Raw genomic sequence first — 11,684 nt, forward strand, 5'->3', positions numbered from 1 at the left:
TCAATTAAGCATGTCATATTCCATTGACAGACCTACACAGGATGTAGATATTGGATATACCAACAGTTCAAGAAGAAATCTGGGTCCTCAAATTGGGGAAAGACCATTCATCCTCTGTGATTGAAGCTAACAATGATTCTCACAGAATGGAGATTAATTCTCTATAGGAAAACTTCCCAGCTGTAGTCTAGCCATCTTAGGGTGCAAATTGGATAGCATTTACTGATGAAATTGCGATATCTCCCCTTTGTTATTTATAAGTGGCCAATACACTTGGGAATCCTCAGTAGCCTATTATAAGAGTCTGTTGAGATGAAAAAGAGCAGTAACAAACACAAACAGAAAGGTGATGGTCCAAGTAACTGGTGATCTGAAATCGGTTTCTCTATGCATATTTTCCTCCTGGGGAAAAAATGTACATCTTGTCAATTTGGCAATTTTATTTATAATTGTAATTTTTTTTTTAAGTGAGGCAATTGGGGTTAAGTGACTTGCCCAGGATCACATAGCTAGTAAGTGTCAAGTGTCTGAGGCTGGATCCGAACTCAGGTACTCCTGACTCCAGGACCGGCGCTCTATCCACTGCGCCACCTAGCTGCCCCTATAATTGTAATTTTTTTTTTTTTTTTTTGCAGGCAATGGGGGTTAAGTGATTTGCCCAGGGTCACACAGTTAGTAAGTGTCAAGTGTCTAAGGCCGGATTTGAACTCAGGTACTCCTGAATCCAGGGCTGGTGCTTTAACCACTGCGCCATCTAGCTGCCCCCTATAATTGTAATTTAATAAATGTGTCCTGGATTAGAAATTTTACTCTTATCAATTCAGTTAGCTTGAATCAAATGACTAGATCCAGTCACTTCTGAATGACCTAACACGTTTGTGAATCTGAATGCTGTAGTACAGTGGTGTCAAACTTAAGTAGAAATAGATCCCTGTAGGCTGTGGATTGACTTAGAAAACCACCAACTAACATTATGTTGTATTATATTTTTATTTATTTTGTTAAACATTTCCAGTTACATTTCAATCTGCTTTTGAGGGCCAGGAGTTAGACACCTCTGATAGCAGATAGGGCACTGGACTTAGCGTAAAGGGGACCTGGGTTCAAATCCCAGTTCAGACATTTGTTAATTGTATAACTATGGATAGACAAGTCACTTAGCCTCTCCGGGCATCATTTTCCTCATCAGAAAAATGACAGAGTGGGAGAAGGGGAAGAATTGGACTCTGGCTTCTAAGGTCCCTTTTAGCTTTAAATGTCTGATCCTGTGTCCCATCCCAGGGGAAGCAACCTTCTGGCCTTAGCTATTCATTTACTATATTGGTGACCTAGATTTCGGAAGTTAGGGGAATCATCCTACTGCCCTTTTCTTCAGGGTGGTGGCCTGTGGATAGCTTATATACAGCTGTACTAACAACAGTGTATTGTCTAGAAATGGCAGATTATCTTTGTTTTCTATTCTACTTGTGCCATAAATATAAGTTGTAGGACCGTGGACCTTCCAGAAAGTCTAAATGTAAAACAAAAATAACCTAATGAATTTTAAGCCCTGTTTGGATCCATCTAGATTCCTTTCTGAAATAGAGGATCTAGGTTTGAATAATGGCTCTGCTACTTACTACTTGTGTGACCTTGGGCAAGTCATTTCCACTTTGGGGGCATCAGATTCCTGATTTATGAAAGAGATTAGACTAGATGACCTTGAAGGTCCCTCCTAATCCTCTGGGTTTATTTTCTTGTGTTACACGTTTAGATCATGTGATCACTTTACAGGTACTGCTTTATGTGCTTTTTTTCCACTTAATGGTTTTTCCTATGTATACTCGTATGTATTACTATGATCCTCATATGTGTAATTTAAAAATAATGGTTGCCTTAATATGCTGTAATTTGCTTGAATATGCTGTGTTGTCGACTGATTATCTTGCTGTCAGTTTCTCTGCTGTAGTGGTACTTTACAAATTGGGGTGCAAATTCCTTTTCTTTCTGTGTGCTTTTCTCCCCAGAATCAAGACAGCACCCTGATCTTTGCTTCACTGGCCTTTCATCATATAATTCATTCATTGGCTAGTTTCAGAAGTTTATGAGTGGCACTTTAAAGTCGTTTCCTTGTGCATTTCTGTGTTTGATTGTGAAGAGAGGTGGATTCTATGCCTACCTCTGCCACTAACTAGCTATGTAACTTGGCCAAATCCTTTTCTCCTTCTGGCCCCCAGTGCCCTAATCCATAAAATGAGTGGGCCAGACTGCATCATTATCTAAGGACCCTTTCATTTCCAAAGTTCAGTGATTTATTTTGTCTTTTTCCTCTGGTGTAAATTTTTTATTTAGATCATGGATTGAATGGAATCTAGGTGTTGTCAACCGTATATTTGTGTCAATTTTCAATGTGTTTTGGATATGAAATCTCTTCTTAGCATAGTTTACATGTATGTGGCGATTTGTGTTTTACAAAACACTTTCCCATACATTATCTCATTTGATAAAGCTTTATCAGTTGTTTTTCAAATATTTTCCCTACTCTATTGATTTTTCTTTAGATATCTATTTTAGCAAATTAAGTGGTACAGGATTTTAATTTTATATATGTGGACATCCATCTTGTCTCTGATAGTCTAAAAATCTTTAATATTCAGAAGTAAACCTTCCTTCTATCACTGGGAGAAATATTATGTTTCTGTTTTAATAGGTTTAAAAATTTAAACTCTCTGAGCCATCTAGATTTTTGTTTTGTTTTGCAATGCGGGTTATGGATTCAAGTTAATTCTTCTCCATTTCTCATGCCCAATTCATCAAATAATGGAATGATAGTTTGATTCTTCTTCTGGAATCTCTTCTATGGAATTAATATTTTTTTCTGTCTTAAACACAATAATTATATGTTTTTGCTAATTGTCCATTGGTAATATGTTTTAAAATCTGGTAGGATGAGTAGCTTTGCTATTTCTTTTCATTAAGTTTTTCTTTGGTATTCTTGTCTGCGTATTCTTCCAGTTACATGTTACCATCAATTTGTCAATTTCTAGAAAACATCCCCCCGGGAACATTAATCAGTATTCTATTAAAATTATATATTGCTGTCAGTAATATTTTAAGCTTTACCAGGAGTAAAGGACATTCTTTTCATTTATTCATGTCCTTTATTTCCTTTTTTAGGAGAACAAATCTCTCAGTTCCAAATTAAGCTAATACCCAAATGATTTGTTTATTGTCGATATTCTGTATGGAATCCCTTTTTATGAGTGCAGGTGATTTTGTGGATGTATATAGCCTACAATGTTGTTGAGCATACTTGAGATCAATAGTAAATTGGGGGTCAATTTCCTTCAAGTTTATATACTTATTGCTTTATTTCTTCTTTTCAAACGATAAGTATTTTTAAGGACCTACTATTATTTAATTGCTTTAACTAGCAATTAGATGAAAGATGATAGGGCACATCCTCGTCTTCTTTCTATTTTCAAGAATGACTCTAGTACTCTGTCAAATACAATGTTAGCACCTGTTTTAACTATCTGCTCTTTAGTAAGTTAAGAGAAAAACCTCTTCAGACCATTTAAAACATTTTGGTTCTTGAAAAGCTTAGAAAATTTTGCCATTTCTTCTTCTATTATTCATTTATCCCTATTCTGTTTCTTTAGCATCTTGACAATTGATAAATATTATTTTGTCCTTCATTCTCAAAATCTTACTGTATAGTCAAGTTACTTTAGTCTGCCCCCAAAACACCCTTTATATTTATGATATCGCCTTTATTTTCTTATGTTATGATAGGTCCCTTCTTGCTCATGATTTCATCAATTTGGTTTTTTCCCTTCCTCCTTTCTAGTAATTGTACTAACAGATTGGTCATTTTGTTAATTTTTCCAAAGGACCAATGGGTGGTTTTGTTTACCATTCCCTTTTTGCACTTATTTCTGTTATTTATTATGGTTTGTTATTTGCTTGTTCTTTTGTTTGCCTTTGAAGTTTTGTGGGTAGAGTTTGACTTTGCTCTACTTTGGTTTTTATTTCTTACTAATCAAAGTCGTTAGAGCAGTGCCTAGTCCTCTTGGAGTGCTGCTTGAGAAGCCCCTCCCTCATACTTCAGTATGCTAGGCCCCTGTTTGCTTTTCGCTGTCCAGCTTTCCTTTTTGACTCTGGTAGTTGTTTAAGTGGTTATTTTGGAGTGTCCTCTGCTTGGATGCCCCTGAATTCTGTCTGTTCTTTACTTCTTGTACTGGGTCGTAATCTGAGATTGTGTAAAATCTGTGCCTTTTTGTATTTGCTAGGAGCACCTTTTTGGCCCTCTGACAGACTGATTGTAGGGAATAACGCCTGTATAATTTTTTGGGGGGAAAAATCTTCTATTCCTGCTATATGCTTCTTTCCCTATATTCTCTCTCGCTATGTTATCCCCCTGCAAACAAACCTGCACTGTCTTGTCATGTTTGTATTGGAGGCCCTCCACACTTTTGATCCCAACTTAGAGACATAAGGTTATAATCGGAAAGGTACTAGATTTGCAAGCAGGGGACCTGAATTCAAATCCAGCTTTGGTATTTGTTAGGGATGTGACTTTTGGAAAGTCACTCCAAGCCTTAGTTTCCTCAAAAGTGAAACAAGAGATTGGAATGTTTGAGGGGAACTTTGGGAGGCAATGTAATATGGAGGGAAGAGCACTGTATTTTGAGGCTGAGGATCTGGGTCCAAATCTTGACTGTGTAACCTTGGGCAAGTCATTTCACACCTCTGAGTCTCAGATTCTTCATCTATAAAATGAGCAGGTTGGACTAGATGACTTCCAAAGTCTCCTCCAGCTCACAATTGGGGATCTTATGTGATATGAATGTCCCTTCCAACTCTAAATCTATTATTATTTTTCTAAGTTTACCTTCAACTACTTCCCTCCCCATATGCCATGCTCCAGCCAAATTGCCCTTCTGTCTTTTCCTCCAGTATACTTTGGCTTATGCTATTCCATCAAGGCCTTTTGGAATGATAATAACAATAATAACAATGGTTCACAAGTATACAGGCTGTCCCAAAAGGCTTATTGCTGCACCAAGACTTTTGACACTTATTTTCCTGAGGAGAAGGTGGGGCAAATCTCACTTTCCCCATTTTACAGATAAGGAAAATCAGGCTCTGAGTGGTAACTAAGATGGCAGAAATGGGTGGCAGGGCATCCTAATAGGTAGAGAGCTGGGTCAAGAATTGGAGGACGGGGGGCAGCTAGGTGGCGCAGTGGATAGAGCACTGGCCCTGGAGTCAGGAGGACCTGAGTTCAAGTCCAGCCTCAGATACTTAACATTTACTAGTTGTGTGACCCTGGGCAAATCACTTAACCCCAATTGCCTCACCAAAAAAAAAACAACAAAAAAACAACTGGAGGACATGACTAGGATTTAAATTCTGTCTCATGCTTTTACTCATGTGAACTGTGCCAGTCCACTTAACTTCTCTTGGCTTCAGTTGCTCATCCATACAATGAGGGTGTTGACTAGGGGACCTCTAAAGTCAGTCAGTCAATAAGATTTATTAAGTGCCTGCTATGTACCAGGCTAAGTGCTGACAAAGAGGCAAAAGACAGGCCCTGCCCTCAAGGAGCTTACACTCTAATTGTAGAGACAACAAGCAAACAAATATTTATAAACAGGCTTTATATAGGATAAACAGGGAATAATCAGCAGAGGAAAAGCACTAGAATAGGGGGTGGGGAGGAGAATCAGGAAAGGCTTTCTGTAGTAGTTGGGACTTTAGCTGCTACAGAAGAAAATCAGGAGGTAGAGATGAGGAAGAAGAGCATTCTAGGCGTGGGGAACAGCCAGTAAAAACACCCAGAGTCTTGTTTGAGGAATAGCAAGGAGGCCATTGTCACTGCTGGATTTTCCAGTATGTGGGGGGCGGGGAGGGGGGTGGTAAAGTGCAAAAAGATTGGAAAGGTAGGAGGAGGGCTCTGAATGCCAGAGGATTTCTATTTAATCCTGGAGGTGAGAGGGACTTACTGGAGTTTGTCGAATTGGGGAGAGGGGGAAGGAGGACATGGGCAGCCCTGTGCTTTAGGAAAATCCATTTGACAGCTGAGTACAGGAGAATGGACCAGAGTGGGGAGAGATTTGTGGCAGACAGACCCCTCCCTGGCCCCAATCCTCTCCCCAGAGGGCTATTGCCATAGTCCAGGTGGGTGTGAGGTGATGAGGCCTGCACCAGGGTGGTGGAATTGCTAGAGAAAAGGGGGTGTAGGAGAATGCACAGGCCTTGGAAAGAGATTGGTGGGGTGAAAAAGAGCAGTTGAGGATGACAACAGGATTGTAAGCCTGGGTGATTGGGGGGGATGGTGGTGCCCTTGGAAGTAATAGGATGTAAGATGTAATAATTGAAAAACAGGCCATAGATTTGGCCATTAAGAGATCATTGGTAACTTTAGAGAAAGCAATTTGGGTTGAATAATGAGGTTGGTAGTTACACAGTAGAGTTAACAAGAGAGGGAGAGGAAAGGAAGTGAAAGCATCAGTTATAGGCAGCCTTCTGAAGGAGTTTAGCCACAAAAGGATGATAGATAGCAGGAACTGTTCAATCAAATGAGGGATTTTTGAGGATGGGGGAGACACATGTTTGTAGACAGTAGTGAAGCAGCCAGTAGACAGGGAGAGCTTGAAGGTAAGCAAGAGAGTAGGAATGATAGGGGGCAGCTAGGTGGGCCAGTGGATAGAGTACTAGACCTGGAGTCAGGAAGACTCATCTTCATCAGTTCAGATCTGGCCTCAGACACTAGCTGTGTGACCCTGGGCAAGTCACATCAACCTGTCTGCCTCAGTTTCCTCATCTGTCAAATGAGCCGGAGAAGGAAATGGCAAACCACTCCAGGATCTTTGCCAAGAAAACCCCAAATGTAGTCACAAAGAGTCGGACACAACTAAAAAATGACTAAACAATAAGGAATGATAAGGGGGCCACATGCCAGATAAGATAGGAAGGAGTGGGGATCACCTGTGCATGTAGAATGGTTTGCCTTGACAGTGTAAGTGGCTAAAATTCTAGCTAGTCTGTCTAAAATATCTAACGAGTGGTTGCCAATAAATTATGAGCTTTAGCAAGAGTTTAGACTTTTAAGCATTTATTAAGGAGAATAAGAATTTGGTGAAGAGAGAGAGAAAGAGGCCTAGATTCAGCTATCTATCTCAGGAAGCCCGCATTTCTACTCTACACGAGAGTTCTAGCGAAGAAGAGCGAGAGAACCAGCCTCGCTCCCTCTTCCTCCCACAAGCAAACGTCACTTCCTGATGCCAAAGAAAAGCCTCATGGCTTGCCCTCAAACGCCTTCTCCTCATGGCGGAGCTTTCCTACAGTAAGTTTCCGGCAGGTGGTGTCATTCCAATCATTACAACAGGGAAAAGGGCCAATTCTTTGTGTTAAACACGTGTGATGGCAAAGATCGTGGCAGAAAAAATATCTGGTAGGCGTGAGCAGAGGAGGAAGGGAGAAGGCAAATAAATGGTCTCAATTTCTGACTTGCCCAGGGTCACACACATAGATAATCAGTATTTGCAGAGTGATTGCACCCAAGTGTTCTTTTTTTTTTCTTTTTGAGGCAATTGGGGTTAAGTGACTTGCCTAGGGCCATACAGCTAGTAAGTGTTAAGTGTCTGAGGCCGGATTTGAACTCAGGTCCTCCTGACTCCAGGGCCGGTGCTCTATCCACAGCGCCACCTAGCTGCCCCTGCACCCAAGTGTTCTAATAACAAACCCAACTCAGTTGCCACTTCCCCCTCCAAAGCCTCTCCTGTTCCTTCAAAACCGAGACCAAATGTGATTTCCTCTATTAAGCTTTCCCTTTGCCACCCAAGGAAATGAGATCTCTTCCTCCTTAGACCCTGTGAAATAACTCTTCACTTGTTGGCCCCACTTTTGTGGCACAATTTGCCTTGGACACTAATTCTTTTTTTTTTTTTTGGACACTAATTCTTTATTTGTTTTCATTTTTCCCTACAGTAAAGTGTCAGTTCCTTGAGGGCCAAGATTAGGTCTCCTATTGATCATTGTATTTCCCCTCCCCAGGCTGGTGCAGTGCCTTGTGTTTAGAAAGTGTTCAATAAATAGTTTTAAATTGAATTGAATGGATTCTGCCTTATTTATTTATCCTCAAGTCTGGCTTATTTTCTTCCTTATCTACCTGAGTTGTCATTCTGATGGTAGATAGTAGGTAGTTTTGTGGGGTTTTTTTGTTTTGTTTTGTTCAGACCTGTAACTCCATTGGTGTAGGCAGCTCCCAGGCCAGAAACTTCCTTTACCAATGCAGATATTCAGCTGGCTGGCCACTTTTGTTGTCTTAAGAGAATTGCCTGGAATCCTGAGTTTAAGTGACTTGCTCAGGGTCACACAGCCCGTGTACATCAGAAGCAGGATTTGAAACCAGCTCTTGGGGCTCCAGGGTCACAAGTGCACTTAGTAGTATTTTTTAAGGTTTCTAATTACAATTACACGTATCAGTCTCTTACCAGTTCTTATTTTCTGCTTTTAAGCGAATTGTTAGCTAGCATATTTATTCCCTAAAATCCATCCTGGTATTTGAGTTTCATAATAATAGGTAATAGGAGAATGTGATCCCAACATTAGACCATATCTGCTTCTTGAGGACCCACCTTGCTCACAGGTGTGGCCCCTCCCTAGATGGTCTCCAGAGACTGACTTTAGCAAGTTTCTTGAGGTTGGCAGCTTCCAGTGAGCCACCTCACCATCAGCACTTTAATATCCCTTCCCAAACACTGCAGACTTCCCTGACACATTTTATACACATAGATCCTCTGCTTCTTAGAAGCCCTGCTCTAAGGCGGGCATGCTGACTCCATCCTGTTCTGCATCACCTATTTTACTCTTCAGTGTCTGTTTTTCTCCTTTTATTGGCCCAAAAAGACTTGGCTCCTGAAGGTGGAGGATGCCAGAGTCCCAGGGAAGTTCTCCTCCCTATCTGACCTGACAGGCAGTTTTCTTTAATTTAGTAAAACTAGCTATATTAAGCTAGTAACTCCCATAATTCATCTCCTGCAGCTAATTAACACACATTTTCAACATGTATTCTATTCTTTTTTTGTATAACCACCTATGTTTCATGAATAGCCCTCTTTCTTTTCTTTGCTCCATACAATGACATGTTGAATTATATTTAGTTTATAAATGTTGCCCTAAAAATGTGTATATAAGGAATCTCTTATACCAGGCTCATTGTAGATGCCTTCCACCTTGGTATCTATCCCAACTGGCTGAAAATAGAAGGTTTTTTGCTTCACTCTTAATTGAATCTGACTTCGACTGCAAGAACCCAGATTGGTGAGTACTAACCAACCCTCTTGGGTCCCCCAGAATTTCACTACAGAGAACACACAAAACAAAGAAATATACAAAAAGACCTTTCATCCTGTGCAGCCCTCTTCTGATTGTACAGTGAGAGTGGCAGAAAAGTGGGTGGAGGATTCTGTTCAGATCATCTAAGAACATTAACATAGCTGTTGGTATTCTAGATGTGAGACCCTTATTGGGTAACCAGCCAATGGCTATTCATAGCAATCTGTGACATTTCCTTTGTAAATAGAAGCAGAAGAGAGAAGGAGGTCAAGTTAAATGGCAGGATGGCTCCCAGATTCTTCTTGGAGAGAGGTAAATAAAGGAGTTGAAGTTATTCTTATTTTCTGTCCAACAGCAACAAGAAACATGATTTCATGGACTCTTTGGCCATCTCATATTGCAGTGCTCTAGCTAAGCTTTTGCAAGGTCACTACAGGGATAATTGCAGCTTACACACCAGCATCTTTTGTAGCAGATGAGGAGGTAGAGAAATCATCTGAAGGACTCTATCAGACTCCCCAAATCAAATCAACATATACTTTAATAATTAGTGATTTCAGTGCAAAAGTAGGCATAAGGGAAGATGTTGATGTGCCTATAAATCATGAATCTTTTCTTTGAGAGTCACGAGACACTGCATATGTTAAACACCAACTAATGCCATAAAATGGAAATGATTATGTTGTGATAGGAAATGAGTGGTTACTAATGTGGGAGTCATTTCCAACCATCTGACCATGTAGCACAGACTTGTTAGAGGGAAGATTAAATTCAGTGTGACACCAGAAGAAATAATAATAGATAGCAATTAGGAAACCCTTTAAGGTTTACAAAGGTCCCTTATGTGATCCTCACAAAAACCCCAGGAGGTAGGTTCTATTATTTCCGTTTTAGAGAAGAAGAAATTAATGGCTGAGAGACATTAAGTGACTTGTCCAGGGTCACACAGATAGTAAATATCTGAAGTAGGATTCTAAGTCAGGTGTTCCTGACTCAAGGTCCTACACTCTCCCTTCTGCCACTGAGCTCTCTGAAAAGAATCAAAATGAGAAGAGCCTAGAACTAAAACAAAAATGAGGTGCCAATGTTGCCTTTGCCTTCCTCATTTGTCTCCTGAGATTCAGAGTGCTTGAAGAGACCCTTACGTGGAAGGGAAATGGAGGGAGGTGGCATTGGATTCAGGAAGGCTGCTAGTGTTTGAAGGTAAAGAGGAGGGGAGAAACTGGAAGCAAAGTGGGAAGCAATTTCATAGGGAATTACTGAAAAAGAAAAACTATGGTATATAAATAAAAAAACCTTATTCTATAGTAAGAAATTGGGGATGTGAAAAATTTGGCAAAATGGGAGAGATTTGTATGAGTTGAAATAAGCAGAACCAGGAGGACAACATACACAATGACCACCAGGATGCACATGGGAAAATTACAAAAAGGAAGTTGAATTCTGAATAACTGAAGAAAAATATTGAAACATACCGACTAGGGGCAGCTAGGTGACGCAGTGGATAGAGCACCAGCCCTGGAGTCAGGAGTACCTGAGTTCAAATCCTGTCTCAGACACTTGACACTTACTAGCTGTGTGACCCTGGGCAAGTCACTTAACCCCCATTGCCTCACAAAAAAAAAAAAAAGAAAGAAAAGAAACATACTGACTTCCTCAGGTCAGGGATGCAATGTTGGAAAGCTTGGCAGATGTTCTCATTGTTTCAGATATTTGGGCTTTAATTTTCTTTGTCATAAGGAAGGAATCAATCTGGGAGATGGGGGAGGCTCTGCCTCTCATTACCTGGCTGGGCATGGGCAAGTCATTGTACCTTTCAGGCCTGGCCTCAGTTTTCTCAACTGTCAGAAGGACTAGATGACATCTAAGGTCTCTTCCAGGTCTAAATCTGGGGTCCTATGACTGTGTTATAAAGACAAAGAACAGCAATAAGATGTTTTGTTTTGTTTTTTAAACTAACATTTAAAAAGAAAATGTAGAAAGAGTGGGAAGGAGGGGAAAACAGGGAGAAATTGTGGCCAAGTCAAAATCATTGTACATTTGTCCCTGCAGCCAAATCAAGTGAACATGCATTGATGAAGTACCTACTATGTGTGGGGCACTGTTCCTAAGGACAAAAGGAGCTCATATTGGAATGGAGGAAACACCAGTGTAGGAGAGATTATAAATCACTTAGGACCCAGGTATAGGGCCATGTTGAAGTCTGGACCTGAAGACCATAGGGAGTCCGAATCTGGTTGACCAAAGAAACTTAGTAGCTGGTTATAAATGTTATAAAGGTTATAAATGTCTGAAGCCCAGATCATTATCACTGGGCTCTATCTCTTGAGCAAATAGTTTTCACTGGAAAGGGCCTTCTA

Source organism: Dromiciops gliroides, chromosome X (assembly GCF_019393635.1).
Source record: "Dromiciops gliroides isolate mDroGli1 chromosome X, mDroGli1.pri, whole genome shotgun sequence".
NCBI classification, from domain to species: Eukaryota; Metazoa; Chordata; class Mammalia; order Microbiotheria; family Microbiotheriidae; genus Dromiciops; species Dromiciops gliroides.